At 35.8% G+C, this 26,187-nt stretch overlaps 1 protein-coding gene across 1 annotated transcript in view; it reads left to right on the top strand.

The window, feature by feature from the left end:
• Window positions 1-3,498: 3,498 nt before the first annotated feature.
• LOC120630903 (MOXD1 homolog 1-like) overlaps window positions 3,499-26,187 on the top strand; it is a 94,773-nt gene continuing 72,084 nt past the window's right edge. Inside the window, exon 1 of the mRNA XM_039900242.1 lies at window positions 3,499-3,710. The gene's annotated coding sequence lies outside the window, so the exon portion shown is untranslated. The remainder of the gene's footprint in view (window positions 3,711-26,187) is intronic.

The raw sequence follows: 26,187 nt of genomic DNA, 5'->3' as shown, positions 1-26,187 counted from the left end.
GATTCACAAATTAGGCGCTGCAATTAGCTTTTATTCCACGCAGAACGTAAGTAAAGTATACTTACGTCTCAACAAGGCGATAACATAAATAATATTCTAATTAAAGCGGGGAGCTATGAACCCGTGACATTGACAAGGGATGGTTCAGATACAGAGTGAGAATGTGCCAATTTAAAATTACATAAGGTATGATAACCCAGTGTGTAGGACCTTGACTTCACTTTCGGAGGGCCGAGTTCGAATCCCCAGCACGCGGCTCTAACTTTTCTGAGTTATGTGCGTTTTAAACAATTAAAATATAACTGGCTTCAACCAGTGGCGTGCACTTCATACATGCACAAAAGCACTGCATACCCTTAAATTGATATATAACTCGTATAATAGGAGGATTTTTGCCGTTTTATGCAATTTTCCTGCTGTATGCATACCCTGGTAAGAAACCCAGTGCACGCCACTGGCTTCAACGGTGAAAGAAAACATAGTGAGGAAACCTGCACGCCTGAGAGTTTTCAATAATGTGCTCAAAGTATTTTATCCTGGGGAATTTTATCCTAGGTAAAACCTGTGTCTCAAACCTGGTGGCTTGAGACACAGGTTTTACCTAGTTCAAGCATCAGTCCCCACATTATAACTGTATAACAAAATAGCCCATAAGCAACATTATATTGTACTTATTATACCTAATACCTAAAGTAATGTGGAGAAGTAAATAAATCATTCATTAATTCATTCATTAAAAGGTGTGTAGAGTCCACCAATCCGCACAAGGCCAGCCTCGGGGACTAAGGCCCCCTTCTCATTGTGGAGCCCCGTGCTCTACAATGGACCGTATTATTTATTTATTTTACATCTTGTTAGTACGGCAGGGCCACTTACACTAACTAGATAGAACTACGTAATTTATGGATAACAAAACGTCATGTCATTAAACATTGTAAAAGACATGATAATAATATAGTGTACTATAGTGATACTCTGCGAATATTGAAGTAAAGGTCATCCGATATTCTCAGAGTATCTCAACAATTCACGGAACAATGCTGTCCACCCGTCATCCAAAATATCCCATTCAGCATTGCTATCCAAGAGCGCATTGAATGACGATGAACACGGTATAGGTAACCATGCTTCGTGCAACAGTGTTACAGAAAGACGAAGGTTATTGTCTTTTGAGGCACGCATACAACACAGTTGGTTATGAAGATCTGGAGCATTGACGCCTCGTAAGATTTGGCACATTATTTTTAGTTGGTCGCAAGTCCGTCTGACCTCCAGAGAGTCGAGCCCTAAGCAACCTAAAAGAAATTTGGTTCGGTACATAAAGGTAATACCCATAGCAAATTCAAATTCAAAATTTCTTTATTCATGTAGGCCTACCACAGGCACTTATGAAGCGTTCATACACATTTGTTTACATAATTGTAAGGGGATGGTGATAACTTCGAGGGTTCCAAACTCGCCCTGGTCTAAGAAGAGCCCACAACAAACTTAGCCGGGTATTTTTTTTGTTATCGCCATCTCACAGTAAATTTATTTAGCTATGAAGCTAGAGCAATTCACACCTAAGCTTTTTTATCGTTTGAGTAATCCTTAATACATATCATAATAGGATTTTGCAGTAAGCTTACGTTTTATATAAACTTTGAACTTATTGAGAGACATCTCAAAGATTTCATTTAATTTGTTATAAAATAATATACAATTGCCCTTGAATAAATTTGCTTCTAATATTGATATTGTTACAGTCCATTTTCTTTTTAAATTTTGTTATATTAATATATATAAATCTCCTGTCACGATGTTTGTCCGCGATAGACTCCTAAACTACTTAACAGATTTTGAATTAAATTGGCACACCGTGAGCAGTCTGGTCCAACTTAAGAGATAGGATAGCTTAAATCTTTAATTATAGTCGCAATTTTATTTTATTGCAAATTATTTGTCTATAATTAATTGACAGTCCCATGTTATACATATACTACTATACTCATTTAAGGCTAACAATACTGAATACTTTAAAAACAAAATCAAACGCAGACGAAGTCGCGGGCAACAATATATAGACATAAATTAAATTTTCATATATGTACTGACTATGCAGCGCTTGAACAAGTATCTAACGATAACTTTGTATGATAAAGCGTAGTGGATGTCAGTTTCTTTTTAATTCCTTGTTTAAAAAGCTTAGTTGAGCAGGAAAGCTTGGTAGGTAAAGCTACAATAATTATTACTAATCATTAACAATACCATTGTTAAAAGCTTTCGAAAAAACAGTCATAACATCTTCTTCGTGCATTTGGTAGTTATGCAACTTTTAATGAATTTACTTTGCATGCCTGCTTCCTGCAGGGCTAGCACGGGCGGGAGATAAAAATTATATCCCCCCGATTATATCCCCTGACAAGGGATATAATTAACGTGCCCACCTGCTCAATCACTGGAACAAGGAATAGGAAAAGTTTACCCCCGTTTATTAATACACATATATTATTTGGATATTATTTCCACTTCTGGGGACAAAGCTGGGGGAGAAGATAACTTTAATATCCTTTCCCGGGGGATATAATTGTATCCTGCACATGTTAGCCGTGCTGCTACCTGATTAAATAGTTTTAATCTATAATCGAATGATTTAATTGATAGATACTGTAAAATAGGAATACTATTTGATTTTCGGCTGTAAAGTTATAACCAGTGGCCGCAAACGATCGATTTTATTTATTTAATTCTTTTTTTCGTTAATTATGTACAGAACTGCCTTGTTGGACTAGTGCTTGGTATATTAAACTTTGGATTACGGGTTTGATATCCGGACAAGGCCGTGACATTGTATTACAATTTTCTGTAAAAAAGTTTACTGTACCAGCTTGAAACTAGGAAATTGGCTGCATCCACCTCTCAATTTTTGTCACTACAATGTGTAACTCGTAATGAAGCTGCGTCAGGGTATATGCTCTAAATCTTATCCCCTGAGGCAGGGAAGGCCCGTGTTCAGCGTTGGTACGTAAGCATGACGTAAGTAGGATGAAGTGGGTAAGTAAGTATACCGAAACTAACCCTTGTGCAATGAAAATTAAACTTATACCAGAGCTACCGTCATGCTTATTTCTGCCAAGCATCATTGCTGGGTTCCGGTCTGATGGCCTTGGTTGACAGCGTTATATTTTTTTAGGGAAATCCTCATACATAATTAAATAATAATGCAAAATGAAAGAAACTTTAACAAAGCATAGGTAGTCTTTATATGCATTCAATAAAATTTGAATGCTACCTTTAGAACATTCACCGTTCAACAATAATTATAATAAAACTTAAAAGGTTTGTTAACCCAGACCGAGACACATTAAAAACTACCACCATTGATTTACCCCTACCGACGGATTTTATTTCACACACGCTACAAACATTCTGCATCATTCGCTCTCTTTCTGTCTCATTCAATGCACGATTGCCGGCTCTCGGAAAGTCGGTCTCGTTCGATGTTCGAAAATTAGTCGCGCGCTGACCGTCGGTTAGAGTGTACTGCGCATGCGTGAAACATTACCAACGAACTAACTTCGAAACTACGTAAATAAACAAGTGATACGATCTGTGCCTAAAATCTTAATTCTATTATTGTGTGTGTCTATTTATAATTGAATTAACTATATTTATTTGTACACTATAAGATATTGTTACGGAAAGTGCCAATTTGTGCTACGAATTTGCGAGTAAGTTCTTCCGTTTTCTTTTGTTTTTTTCCTCTGCCGCAGACCCGGGCGATGCCGGCTGTGATTTTCTGATTTGTTTTAATCATTCATTCAATGCAACCTGCAGCGGAAAGATTTATTGGTTTTTTATTGTGTAAGTTAACATTTAATTGGTATAACTTAGCTTATTTTTAAACAAACATTTACACGTCAGGTTTGTTTCTAAGAAAATAGCTTCCGGGGCTTTATCGTTGATATTCTCATACCGCGTAACTATCATAACTTACCTTGGTGATTACGTATGTTACTCCTTCCTATCTTGGTACCTAACTGTATAAAATTAACATTTAAATTTTGCGGTTTTTCTTTTTAATGTGTAAAGTTAAAATTTCCCTAATTTTGATTGCGTCTGCGATTTTTGTAATACCTACCGAAGGTAGAAAGGCATTTTATGTTTGTTTCTCTGAATAATTAATAGTTATATATACCTACCACGTATCTTAATGGATAGGTACACTTCTATCCTACCTAGTTACCTACTTAATAGATATACATACTTTTAAACTAATGCTACTTTTATAGGAGAACCAAAAATTTTATTTAAAAAAAAATCCTACGCAGCCTAATTTTGGACGAATTGGCTGTTTTAAAATACCAAACCATGATGGTCTAGTTGTTGTTGTTGGTAGTGTTGTTTGTCAATCACGCGGCCCTGGTATCGATTCTTGGGTCGTGGTCGAAAGGATCAGTTAGGTCAAAAATTGTTAGGGGTTTTTCTCTTAGAAATTCTACCCACCAGCCCTGAGTTAGGAAATTGGCAGTCCTGGGTCTTGAACTGGTTGCTATACTAATATGCGGTAATAGTGGTTAACGCTTTGGAGCAGAGTGGTGGGTCAATGTTTTAAAACGCTTCTCGGTCTCCTATGAGCGAAAAGGCCGGTCCATAGGACGTTACTAGGTAAATAATGACCATGAAAGCACTAACATCAAAATAAAAAATGTAAATGTAAAATAGTAAATGGGTGGATAGGTATTTCGAGGTGACTCTTGGCCTAAAATCAAGTCGAGGGCGTTAAGTAAAGACAAACAAGCAAACACAAGCATTCATAATATTGGTAAGGGATTAACGATTATTTCGGTTATTTTCGATATACCTAGGTAGGCACCTAAAAATTGCATTTCATGTCGCGTTTAGTTTGCAATAGTCTGAAACCGAATCCGGTCATATACCTACCTACCTACGTTTTTAACCATAACTATTCACATATTACCTACGACATTCGAGACTGACGGGTTCAACAAAGCTCAGACCAAGAAACTGCATAGTTAAAATCCGTGGGATGCCAAAAATGTATTCTAATTAGACTGCTAAGTACCTACCTAGCTATTTATATTAGTTCAATGACCTTACGTCTCGAGACAAAGATAGGCAGACAGCTTTATCTAGAACCAAATTGTATAGCTCTCACGCTTAGATAACTTTTAGTGGTTTCCTACTCGATGACAACCATCATAAAAATTTAAAATTCGAAATTCATCATCATGTCAAGTGTTAACCAATGGACGTCCGCTAATCAACATCCTTATTAGGGTGTCCGAAATACAACGGTCTTTCGCAGCGGCTCCCTGCGATTCTTTTGATCCATCTGTCGACTAGTTCGCCATTCCAGCACCTTGGGACCCAAACGTCCAACGGTTTTCCGAGATATGTGTCACTTCAGTTTCGCGACTCGTTGTCTGTAACTCTGGTTCGTCTACGGATCCCTTCATTCCTGATTTGATGACGAAATATAATATAGATCTAGGTCTTTTCGCCTTTTCGCGTCCGACGCCCAATTCGCGTCCAAACGACGGTACACTGTTATACAACAGTGAAAAATAACAATACCGACACACCAATCTAAACAAGAGCGCTTCTATTGATGTTCGGACCTATGACAGGTACTCACACACAAACAAAAGATCTGTGCGTGCAACCCAAATTTAATGAAAAATAAACTAATCTTGCGTGTGCAACCAACAAGTGCTGACGCGCGAATGTGTTGTAAAAAAAATAGTGAGCAGCTGTACTTTCACGGTAAGTATTTAAGGTGTTTATGTGAAATTTAGAATACTTTGTTATCCCTATACCTTAATTGTGAACCACACTATAGGAATAACGATGTTTGTGCTTATATTTTTCTACTGACAGTTTTATATAAGGTGGACGCGAACTAGTACATAAAATTTATAAAAAAAACACTTTGCGTCCGCTGTGGACGCAGATTACTCTAACTATTTCTCAGTTTAATTAAATACGATAACATGGGAAAAACAATATAAACTTCCTATCAATTTTAACAACATTAACATGCATAATATGATGGCCGATTTGCGTCCATATTATTAGAAATATAAAAAAAGATAATGAATGTCAAAAATCAGACTTGGACGCACAGTTTTTCTACATAAGAAACCCTATAACATTTTGCGTCCATCTTTTTATCACACGAAAATAATAGAGTAAAATTTATATAATTTTATTTAAATATACTCTTTATAACTTAAAAATATACAATTATTATACGAAAATTATTTTATATATTTGCCAATATTTGAATTTTGTTCCATTTTTAGGGTTCCTTACCCAAAGGGTAAAAACAGGAACCCAGTACTAAGACTTCGCTGTTCGTCTGTCACCAGGCTGTAGCTCATTAATCGTGATAGTAAGACAGTTGAAATTTTCATGGATGATGTATTTCTATTGCCGCTATAACAATAAATTCGCACTTGGCCAATTTTAAGGGCTTTGTACCGAAATGGTAAAATAGAATCGTATAAAGCCATCGACATGAGTTAGTTAGAGGAGAAAAAAAAATATCCTGAAGTGCAATTTATGTTAACTTTTATGATATCAGCAATTAGGTATTAAATAAATGTTTTGATTAAAATCACAAGCTTCCCTTTTTATTTCCTATTTCCCTTCCTAATTATTTCTAAACAGGTGGACGCCAATTGGTCCACAGGCGGACGCAATCTGGATTTTGTGGACGCAAAATGGGAAAATCGCCTGTTTCAGCTATTTGTACCTGTGTAGAATAAAACATCAGATGCGTTGTCCAAAACTGTACATTAAACTTGACAAGACTATATAGGGACTACATTACAACCATATTTGATTAAAAACTACCGCACGGACATTTTTTTTTCACGTTCAAACCTAACAACTCCACTAAGTGGACGCAAACAGGCGAAATGACCCTAATTATTTGTTACGTTTAATAAAGATCTGATTGAGATTTTTTGAGATAGTATAGTCTTGCTTGGCAAGATATCATTAATCAACTAGCTTTTACCAGCTTTGATGTGCATTTTGTCAATTTCCTTTTCTAACAGTAAGTAAAATTGATATATGTACATACACATACAAATATATCTTGTACCTTTATATAGTAAGGTGCTACCTACGTTGTTAAAATCTATGTAAAAAGGTAATGTTAGGTATCAACCTGAATAAGGGTAATTAGAAATCATACATTTCGTAGTTGAGTCACGAACTCACGGATCGGGAATTCGTACACTTTACTGAGAATTGCCACTTCTAAAAAAACATTGATGTTTTACGATGCGTTGGTTATTCATCGATATCATTGGTATTCCAAACTGCAAACATTATATATTACATACGAAATACATATTATATACAAAACACATATTACGAGGAACTAAAAATACAGTTCGCGTAATGTAAGTGTCGCTCTGAAGTAGTTATTCAGTTCTGTCTAACAACATAATATAATGTAAACTTAATGTAAAAAGTGTTTGACGGCCGATTTGCGCAGTGGGCAGAGACCCTGCTTTCTGAGTCCAAGGCCGTGGGTTCGATTTCCACAACTGGAAAATGTTTGTGTGATGAACATGAATGTTTTTCAGTGTCTGGGTGTTTATATGTATATTATATGTTTTTTATGTGTTATTCCTAAAAATATTCATCAGTCATCTTAGTACCCATAACACAAGCTACGCTTCCTTTGGGGATAGATGGCGATGTGTGCATTGTCGTAGTATATTTATTTAAATAAAAAAAAAATAACTATCCTCAATTGCCTCTAAAACGTACCCTGCATTATTGGTAGTTTTAATTTGATTTGAGAAAGTTCAACCGAGACTGCACATGGCTATATTATACTACATGACAAATTATACTATAGTACAATTTGACAATTTCCCTCTAGCTTTATGTGAGCCCTGATCAGATCCTGACCTGACTCGGCGGTAAATAAATGAATAAATAATAAATAAATATACTACTAAGACATAAATGAATTGCGTCAGAGGATAAGCGTGTAAAGGCAGTGGATAGTGAGTTTACGGCTTACATAAACGATTGGAAGGGGAAGACGGTTTGCCAAACGCACATACTGTGGGATAAGGGCAAGGAAATGAGAACGGTATTATGGTACAATTCTACATGTTACTGTCCGAATTTTGCAGTAAAGTCTCAATACTACAAAAACTGGGGATCAAGCATCTTCTCAACAGAAAGGTCATCCATGAGAAGGACCGATCAAGTCAAATCTGCTGTGGGTCATGAGTAGGGGAAAAGTAGTATGCTTGTGAGAGGAACATCGTCTTCTCTAAATAACGTCATTTCATGATGACCACGATCAAGAGTGTAGCAAAAAAGACATAGTGATACAAGCGGACGTATTCTAGAAGATGTCAGGTTGGCGGTTAAAACAAAGAAGACATATATACATATACAAGCGTCTTCTAGGAACCGCCTTAGGTTGGCCAAGTAATATCGTTCGATCTGTCTTGTACGTGGTAACTACCCAACTACTACTTAGCCGGATTTTTAAATAACCCGCATGGCAATCCCCCCTGAAGTCCTAATCACCGTAAGCAATTAATTTAATCATAACCATAAAAATAATGTCCCACTGCTGCTCATAATATTAGGGGAATACAGCTTTGACCTGCGACGCTGTTCGATGGGTTGCTAGGATGGATTTCTACAGTAACAATAAAATCCGTAAGGATTATATATCTGGCTGTTCAAAGACAAGACAAGACCAATTAGCGGTGATTTATTATGTCAGTTGCCCCTGGAATACCTTCACTAGAATGTTGCGAAAATCTTTCAACATTGCTACATAAGCTTAAAGTAAGATACACACGCGCACGTTTGTCTGACTAGACTGCCTGAACCCGGTGCCGCCGGTCGCACCTGCCGTTCTACTCATTGCTATAGTATAATGTGCAGCTGTCTAAAATAGCGGTTGAATAATTACAATGTTATAGTCTGTTTTGTTTAAATTTATTATTTCTTCGACATTAACAATATTTGTCAAATGACCGCCATAGTTTTGTTATTGTGTGATTTTGAAGAAGAAATATACATATGTATGATCTATTTCATTAATTATTAATTTAATAATGCTCCCGATTTAAACAGCGTTAGCATGACCTTCAATAATTTCATTAGTACGATCACATTATGTGGAAAAAATAAGATACGCAATAGTTAAACTGTAAGGTACAGTGCGGAAGAGTACGAAGGCAGACCTGCCAGATAGATAATACGTGTGTGGCTCTCTTAATAAGTTGGAAGGAGTTTATTCCTCTCCAGTTTCATAAGTTGAGACCTAAGAGTGTCTGTAGGTCCACATTCATTTATTATAATTAACAACATTAATCGCAGTACCGCCATTAAAAGTTACAGCCGGTAAAACGGCAGGTGTGTCGGTAAAGGGCGCAGACACAGGACCTGCCAGACAGACCTATACAGTATACGTGTGTGGCTCGCTTAATTTGTTAGGAGCGGCTAAATGCCTCGCCAGCTTCTTAAGTTCTAACCTAAGAGTATCTGTAGGTCCACATTCCTTTATAATTAACACCATTTAAAACCATGGGAAGTAAAATGTGTGGATTCAAACCGAATCGGTTCAGAGTCAAACCAATTGATGCTAATTCGTTAGGAAAAAAAAGGAGGATGTTTAATTAACAAAATTAGCGTTTAAGAATAAAATTTTCATTTTATTGTCGGATTGTTGAATTCCTTGTTTGTGAATTCTATAAGTGTTTTTTTTTTGTAAATTATTAGTTAAGTTGCAGTAGATTTATCCGAGTGACTATCTTTTCAGTCGTTTAATCAATTTGATCTAGATTCTAGATGTGATTGCAGCTATATGTATATGAGAATAATATATCAATCAGTGCCGTGTATAGAGGGTATTAGTATATAGGCTTTGTAAGAGTTATTAACTTTAAGTATTTATAACTCGTACTGGAAATTTTCTTCTTTTCATACCATCTGCATACCCTGTGCAGTGGCGTGCATACACGGTATGCAGATAATATAGAACGAAGAAAATCCCCAGTACGAGTTATAAAAAACTCAAGAATAGGCACACTCACTAACTCAACAAATAGAGTTATTGAAGTTCTACCCTTCAGTATTTATAACTCGTACTGGAGATTTTCTTCATTTTATATTATCTGCATACCCTGTGCATACCATCTATGCACGCCACTGACCCTGTGCATACCCTCTATCACTGAAAACTATCATAACAATAACGTCAGGGAATAATCCTGAACAAAAGCGCAAAGTTCTACTGCGTTTTACACTTATTTAGTCAATGCAAGAAGGTAATAATTTTTGTATGAAAATATATTATATATTCAAACGGAGTATAGGTTAAAGTCAGATTTCTACCTTCGAAGTACAATTCAGCTTTGCAATATAATATAATTAGATATGTAATTATCTCTATTAACCCACTTCCGAGCATCAAGCCATTAATGGACGTTCTCTATGTGAGTCTGGATTTTGTCATCTTTACATATGAACAGCATGCCTTGAACATATTATTGCATATTTGTAATTAAATTAATTAATTATTTAGCTACCTGTACCTCATAAAATATAATATTTCATGGTCGGAGTAATGGCAGTGGCGTTGACTCCACGACCTCGACCCCCGTGAGACCACGTATTTTTAGTTCCCATTTAACATACCTAAATAAAACGAAACTAGCATGTGACTCACGTTAGGTAGGAAGTTATGCGAACTTTGCCTTTATAAAAATAACAATTTTATAATCATGTTGGTACAACTTTACAACCGTGTTCTTAAAATTTGACGTACCTAGGTACTTATTTAATTTTGCGCAATATTTTGTGCATATCTCCTACGGACGGATTATTTTTGACCGCGATGAGGTCTACAGGCAAAGGGAGGCCCTACACCAGTGCGTTCTTAAGTGATCCTGGAGGGGATTTTAGTTAAAGCCGAAAATCCCACATAACCCGATCTTCCCTCGCAGTTCGCTTCCAATTTCCCTCGCAGTTCGTCTCAAAAATCGGAATTTGTATTTCGAATGAAATCCACCAATGATTACATTCCATTAAATAAGAAAAAAAAAAAACGACTAATGTAAATTCGCTCCCCAATGGACCCGAGCCCTGAAGCCGGAAATGGACCCGGGTATATAAGCACTGAGAGGCTACATAGTCCTTCTTTATGAATTATAACTTCCGCATCTTTAAAGTAAGATCATTACCACTACAGTACCACCACATGCTAGCCGCCATCTTTTCTATACGAAGCGGCTGGATTTGAATGGCAGAGCATTGTATGTGGTGGCGGAGTACAGGCTCGTAGGTTGTTTAAGACACATTTCTTTATATTTATACTATTGGCGAACCCTACACTAGGTAACCTTTATCAGTGGGGTCCAAAATCGTGATTGACTGCATCTATTTCAATAATATCAGGCTACAACGAATTCGGTAAAATTGAGAAAACTTTAGAAGTTTAGCCTCAAATAATAAATTGCGATGTTTTCATCGGTGCGACGCGGCGCGGCCGTGTCGTGCCGTTGTTGGTTCGTTTACGTCGCAAACAAATATTTGCTTTTGCAATTGACCGATAGTAATGCATTGTGACGTGTTCTGAGTAGTAAAGTCGCCAAACATGTGTTAACAGGACTTGTAATAAGCGAATTTGAAATGTATGCATGCATGCATTTGGTATTAGATCTGATAATCAACATAAATATCAGGCCATTTTTAACTCTACTAGGCTTGACTTCAACTCTTTGAAAACAGTGAGTATGCAGAACTCTCAGGCATGCAGGTTTCCTCACTATGTTTTCAAGCTAGTGTTATTAGCCAATCGGTAGGGTGTTCAGAATACTACGTACAAGATTTGCCTGCTCGCAATCGTGCAGTCATTTTCGAGTCTCGAAACACTAAAACGTCATAACAAAGTGGACCTAATGTTACACGATATAGAATCGCAAATTCTGTAATGTTGTGTCTTATTTTGCCAAGCCCTCTTGGCTTGTAGAAGTATGGACGAATTTGAGCGTTAAATGTAGGCAAATAAACTTCATTTTATTCTAACGTCGATAGTCGACACCTTTGATTAGGAGCGTACAAATCTTATACTATGGGTACAGGAGACGCCTAGCGCGGCTGTGGTCATATCTCAATTTACCTTGACGTTGTTAAGTAAGCTGTTTCCACAGAATTAAGAACATACAGAAACCTAAGATTGAAGCATCAAAAACCACTCAACAGTTGACAGTAATTATTTTATCTCTAATGTTCTAAACGTTTCCTATGAAATGGGAAAATTGGAAAAGTTTGTGAGCTAGCAACATTACGCGGGTGTAAAGTAAGAAGTGCGCGGGGCTATTTCTCTGTTTTTAGACACAATGCACTGCATAAAATAATGGCTGAATGTGGTATCTGTATATCCTTATTTAAATGGCTGTTTCATTTAAAAGGCCCGACATAGTGAACCTTCCGTACTGTTCACTTACTCTGAGACTACATCAGTCTAGTAGTTAGTAGTAAACATATATTCTAGATAGAATATTTTAAAAGCTCAGCTCGTTAAAACATTAAAGGATCCAGACATGCATCTCCAGTCTACATACGATTGAAATGAAATAACTAACGGTCTGCTTTGCCAAAAAGCAATGATAACATTTGCTTTGATATCGCAAGTCAAGGATTATTCTTGCACTAATTCACTTTCAATTATGATGGCCATTAATAACTTACAGTCTGGACACTAGAGTTTTTACAGAGAGCAGTCTTAATGATATACCTAGCAAGTGAAACCAACACTACATTCGTCGACATGACATCTTATACTTATATATAAAAATCTCTTTTCACGGTGTTTGTCATCCGATCCTTGTGGTCGCCCGTCCCTGTCCGAAACGGCTTGACCGATTTTCATGTTTTTTTTTTATTAATGAACATTAGTCATAAGTATAAAACATACCGGTGATAAGGATTTTCCTATTCCGATGTTTTTTTTCTATCTTTACGACAATTTTTTTTGTTTTTTTTTTTTTATTTAGCACCAAGAAAATCCTATAAGTCCCTAATCTTCGCTTTAATTAAATCGCGATTTCAACAACTAAAATATTTACTAGAAATAATTTTTAAGGTAGACAACGTTTACAGTGTCAGGTTTTTACAATAAAAATGTCAAAGAATCTAAGTCATATACCTAGACGACTTAGATGAACTGTCTTGTCAAATAAAACTGAAGAGTTTTATCGGTATAAATTGTTTGAATAAGTTAATCTTTTAAACTACCAGTTGAATATAAAAAAATCTCTGTATAATTTCCCAAACCCAATTGCTGAAGAAGTTTCTACGACAATTAGGCACCGAGAAAAAATTTAAAAAAAAGTCCGAAGGAACTAAGCGGAAACAAAGTTATAGCTCGGGCGAGCTCTACGATGCGTTGGCTTATTGTGTAAAATAGCTGATGAAAGTTTGTTTGGGAAAATCACCTACCAGCACTTATTCAGCATTTATTAGCAATACAATAGATAGTCAGTGAAAGCTAACTGACTTATAACTATAATAATGATAATTACTAGAGTTCAAGGACTATTCAACTATTTAGATGAAACAAAGTATGTTACCCATGCGTCAGTTAAATTGGTTTAATTATAGAGTTCATCAATCTGGAGGAAAATGAGGCGAAAGCCTAAACCACAAAGGACCGTTTAAAATGGGCTAATAGAAATTCCTAGCATAGTAGGTACGTAGAATGGGTTTAATAACACTGCCATAACCCCCAACAGGTTAGCCGTCTCCGATCATGGTCTGCATTAACATTTAGCATCAGATGAGATCGCAGGTCAGACTAACCTGAAATGGAATGAAAAAAAATGCGTAAACAGCGACGAAACATACTGCGTAAGTCAGTAGTCGTTCACGATCTCGAAACCTCCATTTTAAGTAAGAAAAGGTATTTATTGGCTGAGGAAAAGAAAACCGGATGAGTTTGAAAGTTGGACAAAAAAGTCTCCATTTGGACACTTTTGAACAATTTTACAAACAAGCGGAATCGGAATTTAAACCGATTCCCAGAGGGGATCGTGTTTGGTAACGTGGGATAGCTAGAGGTGCTAAATAAGCAGGATCTGGCGCCTAAAGGCCATTTTACACACGACGTAATTTTATACGCAGACTACGCAGGTTTTCACCGCCGAAGATGTCATCTCACCATTCTCAGCCTATTAGGTAATGTCCCACTGTGCAGTAGTGCCATATCTCTCATGTAATAGAGCGTGTGGGTCTGAGCATATAGAACAATAATTTTATATTAATATATTGTCTAACGGCATAGCGTGCATTCTGAGGCATGGGGGAGGACAAGACCAACTCTAGACTTGTACTAATGCTAATATCATGACAGAATAAATCAATACCTATCAGTTAGTGGCTTTGTGCGTTTGTGCTACTCGTAGCTACTGTGCTGAGTGTGTATTCAAAATGCGTTAACGCGACTTATCTGCGCGTAAAAAAACACGCAGTGTGTATAGGCTTTTTGGGACACCGGAATCGTAACAGCGCCTTTATGTTTGCGTCGAAAGGAAGTTTGTAGAAGAAATACTTCGTGTGTCCACGGATTTGTATAGATCTAAAGAATTTTTAAAGAAAGTAAAAGAATTTGTAATGTGTAAAGGAAAAGTAGCGAAAATTACCATAAGAGTACAAGTTTCGTGTTATTGTATATGTCAAGTGCGAGTGTACTTTAACATGTGAATTGTTTAAACTTTAACCCATTAAAATATTTAGTTAGTAAGTTTGTTTAATGTCATGACATTTAACAATCCTTAAGTTCATACGACATTAAACGTAGTCTTAAGGTTAAATGGTAATATCAATTGAAAATATTACTTTCTTGATGACCTCTTGCGAATTCTCGCATAGACAAAGTTCGGTTCGGTTTCCTAAAAATTATCTGCCCTGTTGAGTTGCTGCTCAAGGGTTTGTTTGTTAGTTTGCACGCGCTCATCTCTGGAACTATGGACGAATTTGAAAAACCTTTTCTGGATTTGAAAGACCAATTCTTTTTACAAAATGTAGCTGTTTTTACAAAATGTAGCCCGATACAACAGACAAAAAAAAATTGATTGAGTCGTTTTTCGGACCCACCTGAAGTACAGACCAATGTTTGTATTACTGCATTATAAAAAATCTGTTATTTCGACAGCACAAAAAAAAACTTCAATTGAATTCATTCGTATAAATAAGATAATTATATTGTCAGTAGTAGGACTTACTAATAAAAATATATGGTAAAAGAAAATATTGTCAATTATATTGAATGTGTAAACTCAGCGATAATCCAATATACATTTGCCACTTATAATAAAAATATCACAGACAGTAAATATACTATGGATGCTATGACAATAAACTTAGTATCAGTTAATGAATTACCCGCGTGTAGGTATTTGATTCGGGAGAAGGCCCGAGATGCTCAATTTAAGTATTTTAATGAAGCCGGCGAATTTTTTAGGATGTTACATTTAAAACCGTGCAAAACACAGATAAGAAAAAGTTCTTCTTCATATATTTTGGTTTAGTGTCTTTCTTGCGAGGTCACTTTAGTGGCAAATAATCCTGTTTTTTTCCTTATTTTACAAAAAAATTATAAGTGAAAACATGAACATGTTAAAAACATACAAAGAAATACGTTTTTAGGGAATATTTATAACTTTGTAATGTTCTGAGTGTACTATTCATAAAACAAAATAAGTGAGTAAATATAGCTTTCTGCTTGATATTTAAAAATAACGAGGATGTTTAAGTTGATTCAACAATGATTAATGAAGTATAATGTTTTTGAAATAGTGCAGAATCTGTCAATAAATTTTAAACATAATGTTTCATGTTGATTTCTTATACCATTATATTAGAAGATTCACACTTCTAGCATTAGATCAGCTCATCGTCTGTAAAAATAGCAGGGCTCGGACAAAAACTTTTGCACAAACGAAAAAACAATTGGGAATTTTTACGTAGCTAGGTAAGTGGTAAGTACAACTATCGCTAAAATTATTTACACATAGCGTTAGTGTTGATATTTATTCACCATCGCTAGCAATGGAGCCAAATGAACTTTGGCAGCGTCACCTCTCATCCAATTACAAACAAGATGCTAAAAGCATCTCATCTCTCTAAAGTCCCTTAACTCGTCGATACAAGGTAAAATGTTCCTATGAAAGTTCTAAGTGTTCGCTAAATAGGTATGAACATACAAATTACAAGCTACCCCATTCGCAAAATATGCGTGATGCAATTTAAATAAGCTAGTATTTATGGACCCAGTCGTTAATAAATAAATGCGGATAATCCCTTTGTGCTCTATATTAATAGATAGTAGAGTTATATGTTCATGGGATAATTATTAAATATAAAATATAACGGACTGCGCATCAATTATTGTATCAAAGGCCTTACTGCCATCGCTTAATGCAGTGCTATTATAATATTGTTTATGTTATGTTTTAGAATTATAATCCTCAGTTTTAGGACGTTAAAGTATGTCTAATTAAGTGCCATTTTGAGGTAACACTGTTTTTATTTTAAGCGAAATATTATTTGTAAAAGTACAGCTTGACCAAAAGCTTGTGATAAATCGGAAAACACCTACATCAATTTAATCGGATAGCAGAGAGCGTAACAAGTTAAATAGGAGCTGTTAAGCACACAGTTGTGAATAAATAAGCCCGTCTCCGTGTACTATCTTTATAATATGTAGTTAAATCGTCTGACTTCCCAAACGCCGCGAACAGTAAGGCGCAGCAATAAATCAACGCAATGAGAACATTACTCAGATGTTATCATCTCTGAGTCATCTTCAATTTTATCACATCAGCCAAGACATGTCGTGACCGGTCGATGCGTGTCATGAACTTGACTGATCCAACGCCGTTTGTCAGCCGCATGTTACAATTAAATTGTATGGATTAGAGTAATATGTGTAATCAGGCGTTGACAAAGAGCCGGGTGATATTCATAACTAGAGAGGAAGCGTCGGTTATAGCGTGTGACTATGAATTTTGATGTAATTGCTGTAATTGTGATGACAGTCATGGTTAATACAGATAAAGAATGAATGAGAACATTAGAAACTGTGGAAAGCGGTTCACAAAGCTTGAATTTATTACTCAGTTTGAATTTATCTCGTTTCACTTTTCATTAAACTTCTGTAAATGTGAAATTTGCGGTGTATAATAATATTGTAATGCTGATAACAGGGTCGTGGTTAATGTAGAAGATAACTAATCAATGAAAATATTAGGAACTGTGCTATAGATCAACGCCAAACTTGTAAAGTAATTGATTATGTGCAATCATTTATTTATATTTCTAAGCTTACTGTGTGCAATAGCAGACAGTAAGCTTACAAATGATTAAAAAACTTCATTATTTTATTAAATAATGAAATTTTGAGTGGCTTTACCTTACCAAGTTTGAATATTTAAATTTAATTAATTTTTTATATAAAAAGCTTAAAATTATATTATAATTTCGTATTATTTTACGTGACTCTTGTAACGAAATTGTTTTTGTATTAAAAAAAAAAAACACAGGAGCAAAAAACACAGGAGCTTAATAGATCATTATTTATTAAAAAGAAAAACTGTTAACTTTTAACTCATTTTTTTATTTTGTAATTTGTCATGATTTTTCTAATGAAAGATTCATTTTTTATTCACAGTGTTTAGTTTACTTAGCTTAAGTAATTTGGGTTCTAAATTACAATAAAACTTGCAAAGCATAATTTATAACTGGTGAATTTACAGTGAACAATTTGCATAATTTAGTATTAGTTAGAAGATTATGAGCGTGTTTTTTCTGTTAAAAAAAGATGATAACTCCAAACTCACATGAATGGCTCAGCTCAAACTCGTTTCGCTGTACCCGTTTAAATTGTTCATTTTCTTACGTGTCAGTTTATAATTTTGAAAGGAAGTAACTTATTAACAGGTTTCTTTATCTTTGTTAGTCGCTTACTCGCTTCTGATTCACGTCTAACCCACTTGTAATGTTGAACTAATTCGTCATCTTTTATTAGAGTTTTTCTTAATGTAGAGTCGTTGTTTGTTGTGTCTGGGCTTTTATTGATCTTCATTTCTTTTAAACAAAAGCCTTTAGCCTTTTGTTTGGCTATTTCTTTCAATTTATACAGATATTCTGAAGATCAAATTATTTTTTGCATAACCTGAAAAATTTTAACTCTCGATGGTCTCATAAGTATTTATTACCTTTGGTTAAGTAGATTTTTTTTGTACCGTTAATTTCGAAATGTAACTAAATAACTTCTCTTCAGTTAAACCATTAAACAAACCGAAAGGTATCAATCAACTCAATTTTAAAATTATGTAGGTTTGCGCATTACTTACTGGTTGTGGCTAGTATTGTTCAACAAAATTATGATCCGTAAGTGTAGCAGAATAAAGATCAATTTAAATTGAATGCAGACAACTAACTACATGCCCCGAGCTAGTTCATAAGCAAAAAACGTGGATTACTTCGCACATAATGACCCCTTGTGGTTGAACAGCGGATATCCTCTACATATGTTTTAAAGGAAACAAAAAGTTGGCAATGTTTTGTACCGTACGGCTACCGTACAATTTTTTCCGTGCCTTAAGGGCACATTCGCGTGCCGAAAATTACCCGCAAAGGTAATATGGAACCGCTCCTTGCAATCTTAGTAATAGGCTTTCGGGAGCATCGGTAATTTTCATGCGCGGAATTTAAATGTGTTCTTATTCGTTTTGTTTGCTAATTTATTTTATCATGCAGCGTTTCACATAATAACTAGGGATCTGGCGGGAGTATCAGTGTATGATTATTGCGTGTTGCAATATAGTTGAGTAATTATTGAAGCTAGAGGCAAACGAGGTGCAAAAATCAGGTTTCGCTGATTTTTTGAAATAGCTTTCTTATTAAAACATAATTATTTGATAATACCGCTGTGTCTTTCTCGGCTCTTTGTTTGCTTGTTACATGTGTTCGATTCTACCGCTGCACCTTGATAAAATTGGGCTGAAAGATAGCTTGCATCCTTGGGGAAAAATATCAAGCGAGATATTCGTTAAACCTTTTTGAACTCAGCTGTTCTTATTTGTTGAGCGTTAAATAGACATCCGACTATAATTATTCTTGTCAACATTTCATTCTCCAACGTCATAAAACGGTGGTTAACGATTCGTTATCCCTCCTTATAGATCTCCTTTAAATCGAAACCTATTTGTTTGTCAAATTTAATTTGCCTTTGGACACAGGATGGAAATATAACAGAATTAAGAACATACAGAATCCTCATTCACTTATTACTGTATGCAGTGCATTGTGCCTTCACTTCCGCTGTTGCTAGCTCACAAACTTTTTCCCGTGTTGCAATTTAATGGTAAATGCTTAGAACATTAGAGGTAAAATATTTACCTTCAACTGCTAAATGGTATATAGTCACTAACCCCCTGTTCAAGAAACACTACTAAAATTTTGATGCTTCCAAATCAGTCGTGTTACATGGTTTCTGTAAGTTCTTAATTCTGTGGGAACTACTCTGCACGTACATTTTTAATCCATTATGAAGGAGAGGTACTGCAACATGAGGAAAAGTGTTTATCGTCTACATATTGCAGTAGTTAACTCATCAACCCGTCTAATGACGGGATGGTCAGTAACTAGCTATTCCTTAATGACGGGTGTTGGTCACTCGGAGCAAAAGATAATGAGGGAAGTGCCGTCATCATAATGCTTGTAAGCTTAGATTAGAAGCAAAGCTTGCCGAATCCTAAATAGTAGCCCTACTGGTTTTTCTGGATTCTTTTACTTATTTCGGCAAGTATTGTATTGAAGAATTATTGTACAAGGAATTGTAACAAAGAACAGCGAAAATAGATTGACGTTATCTGCGCTCGAGTGAAAAGGACAATAAACTGATCTTATAATGCCGAGTTTGTTTTAACTGATTACTTATATTTTTGGCCTTTGTTTCATATACTATGACATTTTTGTCTTTCATCGGCGACCCAGAGTCCAATCGCTTTATTCTTTGTCCAAACTTTATTGGTAACAAAACAAAAATTGCCATAATTAAGTATTATTTCGGTGCATATAAAAAACACCCTAAAGCGAGTGTGAGTGATGCAGTGCATCGCGGCGGTATCTATCGAAACTAAATTAGGCACTTTGATTATTGTCTATTGAATTTGTTGTAATATGTGAGTAGTTTCCTGAAAAACTACTACATATCAACTTTACTACATTTCACACTGGTAATATAGTTCAGATCAGGTTCTCAGATATTTGGTTAACGGTTACATATGACCCCCTTGGTCATGATTATTCAAGTTGTTAATTTATTTACATTTAATTTTATCACTTATTTAAGTAATTAGAAGTACTTATATTTAACCAAATTTGAAGCAGATGAGGCGTTAATTTTTATGACTTCCGGTGTCGTAAGTAAAACTATTTTGCCACACCTCGGCCATGATATACAAATGATGAGAAGCGATAAGGCGATGCGCAAACGTAGAGACATTGCTATCGGCAAAGGACAACAGTTATCGGTATTGGCAACAGAACACCGTCACTAGTCGCTACCAATAGACACTGGTAACAGTTAGACACTACGTTCAGTGCTTGACGTGATGTCAGTTATACGATGAACGACGTGTCCAGTGTGTGTCACTGGTAACTAAAATGTATTTAAACACGTACAGTTGCATGGAAAATTAATGTTGCTGGTGTCTTAAGTAGTCTACACACAACAGCCTGTCGATAAAGCTCGGTGACTTGGTATCAACGGTTTGGCTTTGGTCAGTAAACTCCTCAGTCTGACATTTCGGAATGCACTCTAATGCAAAATATAAGGATAACAGATCGAATTGCGTAGGGCTATCTTTTTCTTACTTTTCCCCGTGGATAGCACTAGGAATTGTACAATCTGTCGTCTGAAGATTTAGTATAGATATTATATTTAATAATATACTGTTAACTTCGGGCTTTAGTTGCTTACACCGAACAATTACTTTTAAATTGGCAATCTGTGTGTATCGAGTGAAAGCAACTGGACACAAACAGTGTCTACGTCCGCGTAGGTGTTGTGGTTATGACTTCTGTTTGCGCAGTGCCTAATACATTATAGGGGCTTGATTGATGTCACTAATTAGTCGTCGGTTTACCCTTGGCAGATTGTTGAAAGTTTAGAGGCACAAAAATTTGTTATAAAACCAAAATTTGTAGTTAATGATGACAGCAATTATATGGAGGAAGTAGATAACATGCCTTTTGTAATTAACAAGACTTTATTTTGAAAATAGAAATAAAGGTATTCCTTGAAGCTAGGCGCAGTATACCTATGTAAGTTATTGTAAGTGCCAATCTTATTATACCTAAACAAGGTACTTAAATAAATAAATTCATATATCTCTAAATAACTATCAGAAATAGGTAGGTACGTCCTTTTTAGTTTAAAAAGTAAAATCGACGCTGAAATCGCCCGCATTATACGCATGTCCTGTATTTCTATATTAACCCGCTAATGTTTTAAACACGAAAGCGTGGCAACTGGCGATGCTATAACAGAATTACGCTGTGGCCTTCATAATAGCTCTGTGGCCCTCCCAGGTAAAAGGTACTTTCAGACAGAACAAACAAACTTTCAGTAGATATGTACTCATGTGAAAATGAAGTCGATCACTCTCTTGCTGTGTCATTCAAGGATAAATCAATAAATCAGCATAAACATAGGCACAGTTTCGCATTTCCAATGTTATTGAAAATTTAATAAACCTGCAAATGCTTACCTATCTTTTGTACGCTACTGCTTGACTGTGCCGATGTTTAATCTGGACCCAGATTACAAACATCATCTCGAGCCCAATAATCTACCAAAGACGAGATCCGAGCATTAGGTCGACGTCCCCCTGCCATTGAGCCTTGGAGCCCAACTCCCTAGCGAGTTAAGCGCTCACTCCCATCCCCAGACGACGCTGTTACAACTCTTATCGCAATAATCACTTACAATCAACAAGATCTTTAATCTATTTCTGAAGATTAACTCCCAAACTCTAGGGCAATAAATGTATGCAAACACAAATCATTGTTACAATTTTAACACCAGAACAAGAATTTCGACGAGAACCTTCTTTAACCGGTTATTGTACTACCTAAGGAGGCAGGTTAACCATCGGTTAAATCACTGTTGATGATATATGATTGCTGAGATTTGTGTAATGACGGGCCGACGGCTTCCAGACGTTTCTAAATTTAGTTTTTGTTTTTATTTGTTGTTTAGCAATGAAATGAGTAATTTTGTTGTATAATATACATTTATATACTTCGTCATATAAACCCATTACCGGCCCATTACAGGGCACGGGTCTCCTCCCGTAATGAGAAGGGATTATTATATTCTTTTATCAATTAATTTAGTTACCCTATTTATAAAATAGCACCTATGTAATTAACATAGATAACTTTGTAGAATGCGAAAACGCCGTGTCTTAGGTATCTTCCCCTAAACTACAAGAGCACGAGTGACATCGTGAGGCAACCAGCTGGCCTGAGAATTCTCCATAATAAAAAAGAACGTGTGTGAAGTCCACCAATCCGTACTGGGTCAGCGTGGTGGATTACGGCTTTAACCCCTTCTAATTGTGGAATGAGACCCGTGCCCTGTAGTGGGACGGTAATGGATTTATATGATAATTTTATAGAATATACTTTTATAGAAAATCAGTAATAGTATCCCATAAGTGTCAAACTAATTTACCGATTAAAAGTATTTCTGTTATTTTTATTTAAAAAACCTCGCATTGGTAAATAATGGAGTAGCTGTTTTACGGTATACCTACACTTTTGCTTGCGGTCCTTAATATTTTTACAATTTACATTTTTAGCGTTAAAAGCGTAACTGAGAATTAAAAAATAACGTTTTTTAACCTTCATGGTAACATGCGAAACAAAGCAGCAGAACTTGCGCGGAAAACTGATTACGGATTCTCTTCCAACGTAAGCTTTATGCAAATAATTTAATGCTACCGTACGTATACTGAATACAGCAGTATTAACTTTGGGGCCCGCATTCCTACGAATGCCTCTATAAATTTAATGGCGCTCGACTACGTAAATACATACATTACACATAGGTACTCAGTATTCAAGTGTTGCAGCGCTTCTTAAACTTTTAATTCTTACGCAAGTTTTATTTTATACTACTATACTATACTACGCTATTTAAATTATGATTTCATACAAATCCCCTGGCAACTGTTTGTTTTCCCTAGAATAATAAGTAGCCTATTTTACTCTCTGCCCTTTTAACTCACTATGTGAAAGAAATCAAAATGATGAGTTGCTTCGTTAGGGCGTGAAGGAAGGACGAACAAACAAATAAACTCACTTTTGCATTAATTTTTGTGTATTAAACACAAAAATTCGCTTTTATAGCGAATATTCGCCATATTGAATATTGGAATAGTACTTTGTCGTCATCATCATCATCACTTCGACCGATTGTCGTCCACTGTAGGACATAGGTCTCTTGTAGGGAGCTGAAAAACACTTGTCCTGCTTGTTTCCAGCGGCTCCCAGTGACTCGTTTGATATCGTCTGTCCACCTCGTTGGGGCCCGACCAACACTGCGTTTACCTGTGCGGGCTTTGGCATTCCACCACCTTGAGCTAATAATGGACATGACAAAGTGACAGACGGGGAGGTACAGTTGCCCTTTAATATTTAGGTAAAATTTATTAGTCAGAGTAAAAAGAACCTTATAAATTTAATTTTATATTCATTTCCGATTTCTATTTTTCAGTTTCCGCCGGTGCTGGCGGTTAATGTACAGAGAATTTCGAGCTTTTTTAGAAGCGTAATTAGGACAATTTTACATTATAGAGTAAGGTGTCCCAGAAAGTTTCAATATGTCTCTTACCTCAAGTCTAAGGTCGCGATCTTTTGGGAAACACTGCCTCAGTGGCATTAAATTCAATAGCCTATGTTTTGGTACAATATCATTCGCTACTCTATATTATTTCTTTATAGATTAAGTTCGGAATCGTTACCAACTTGACGCTCACACAATACACTATACGTACAACTAAAGTAATAACTCTACAACTTTTCAGCAAGCTTACCACTTAGGTCGCATGCATTTTGTCCGTGTCTGCCAAGTGACGTTGACTTAACATCTCCTGACGGACTATAGCAGATTAAGCTTAATTTTCATAATATATCATGGATTTCCGCAAAGTAACGCCTGCTTCTATCCAGTACTTACCTTTGTTGGTTTGATTTCTTTACTACACACAAAAAGGCAATATACAAAATTGAAAAGAAACAACACAAACTGTAAAATTAGTTGTTAAGTCCAGCAAAGGCGGTCTTATCGCTAAAGCGTTCCCTCCATTTTCTCTCAATCTTTGGTGAAAGAGATCATTGTTTATTTTTTTCGTAAAATAATTTTTATTTAGTCGAAGAGTCGTTCCGCTAATCACTTCACACATTTGTTGCATAAAAAAGTTCATCGAGATAAAATATTACTGAAATCCCACGTGTCGTCTATCATTTTACACCTGGAAAGGAAACAAGTGGACCAAACCCGTCATGTGAGTTTGTTGACTGACTGCGACGAACTGGTTATGATGTAACAGACTTAGACTGGCCGTCAAATAATGACTCATCTGGCGATTATGTGCCGAAGTTTATCTCCAGATTTATTGTTATGAGATTTTAATAGGCTTTTCTATTACGTGTATTTATAAAATAAGTGGGTGTAGGATCTACGATCTACGATTAGTTTTGGTTACTTATCTCTTTTTTCTATCTTCAAAAGGTGTTCGTTATTCCCTGTAATATCATTGAGTTTCATTGCTTAAAGCAGTATTATTTTAATATTGTTAGTCGCTCGTTTTACAAAAATTACAATCATTATTTTGGGGGCGCTAAGGTATTTCATATAAAACTATATTTTTAAAATTATACTGCTTTTGGTTACGACTGTAAACCCACAAGTCCCGCCGGGTACTCAAATATCTATATTTGACAAAATTAAGAAAGGGTTCACCAAAAAGTTTTCAAAATTCAAAATTCAAACAGGCATTGTAAATTGGCCACCATTCACCCGTCCTCTTCAAAAACTGGCAACACTACTGACAGGTGTGTTCCCGTCGTGCCCCTTTTTTTCAACGTCCGTTTTGTACAATGATATCATCTTAAAACGGACCTAAAAACCGTAGAAGGCGTCAGACAAATTTCTACTTAAATTAAATGAGATAGAGTTTACATTTCGTCGTGTAAAATTTTAAGCGGTTCCAGTGGTAACAATGAATGGATCGTTTCCCATACAATATGTTACAACGGTTAAAACCATCGGGTCACGGTAAAAGAAGTGTTATTCGGATCACATTAGGGTTAAGATTGATCGCCGAAAATCGGCTACCTCATTTAAAAATAAGCAACTATACTCCACAGGAGTTTGTTTTTCAATTTATTTCGGGAGACGAAATCAAGGCTTTTGTGCTCAATCGTGTGTGAGTTAACAATAAAAAATAATGAGGACTATATTTTTAGCAAACTGCGACCACCATCCCCAAGACCTATATAATCGCAAAATCTCCCTGTGTATTTTGAGTGGAGGAAGCTCTTCTATAAGAGTGAATCATGCAAATAATGTATCTGAGAGAACCTGTCTGGTGTTGAATAGTGATGGCTTGTATTTGATTGAGAGAATAAGGAACATGATCGTAAACTAGGCCCTGATAAGTAAACTAGCGTCACTTAGCGTTAAATATTGAAAGCTATTGTTAAAGTACTAATACGTGATCAAATCAGAAATTAGGAGCTTCCGAAAATAATAGATTATAATAGATTATTAACGTGTGAAAATGAGCGTGGCACTTTTATTAGAAGACCCAAGGTGTTCCGACTTCCGAGCTACAATCTCTCACAAGAAAACGAAATATTGGAAAACCCCTCTGGAGATGAACTGATAAGAAAGTAACAGAGATCAAGCGACAAACCTATATCCTAAAGGAAGCCTATATCCAGCATCGCACGGCTATGGGTTGAAATGAATGTTAAAGCTGCGTGTTTAATCGCATCCTATCTAGATTGTCTTTTAGAAATTTTCCCAACATTAAAAGCACCAAGACCACTTTT

This window comes from Pararge aegeria, chromosome 17 (genome assembly GCF_905163445.1).
Source record: "Pararge aegeria chromosome 17, ilParAegt1.1, whole genome shotgun sequence".
Taxonomy (NCBI): domain Eukaryota; kingdom Metazoa; phylum Arthropoda; class Insecta; order Lepidoptera; family Nymphalidae; genus Pararge; species Pararge aegeria.
This window is presented reverse-complemented; position numbering and strand designations above follow the sequence as displayed.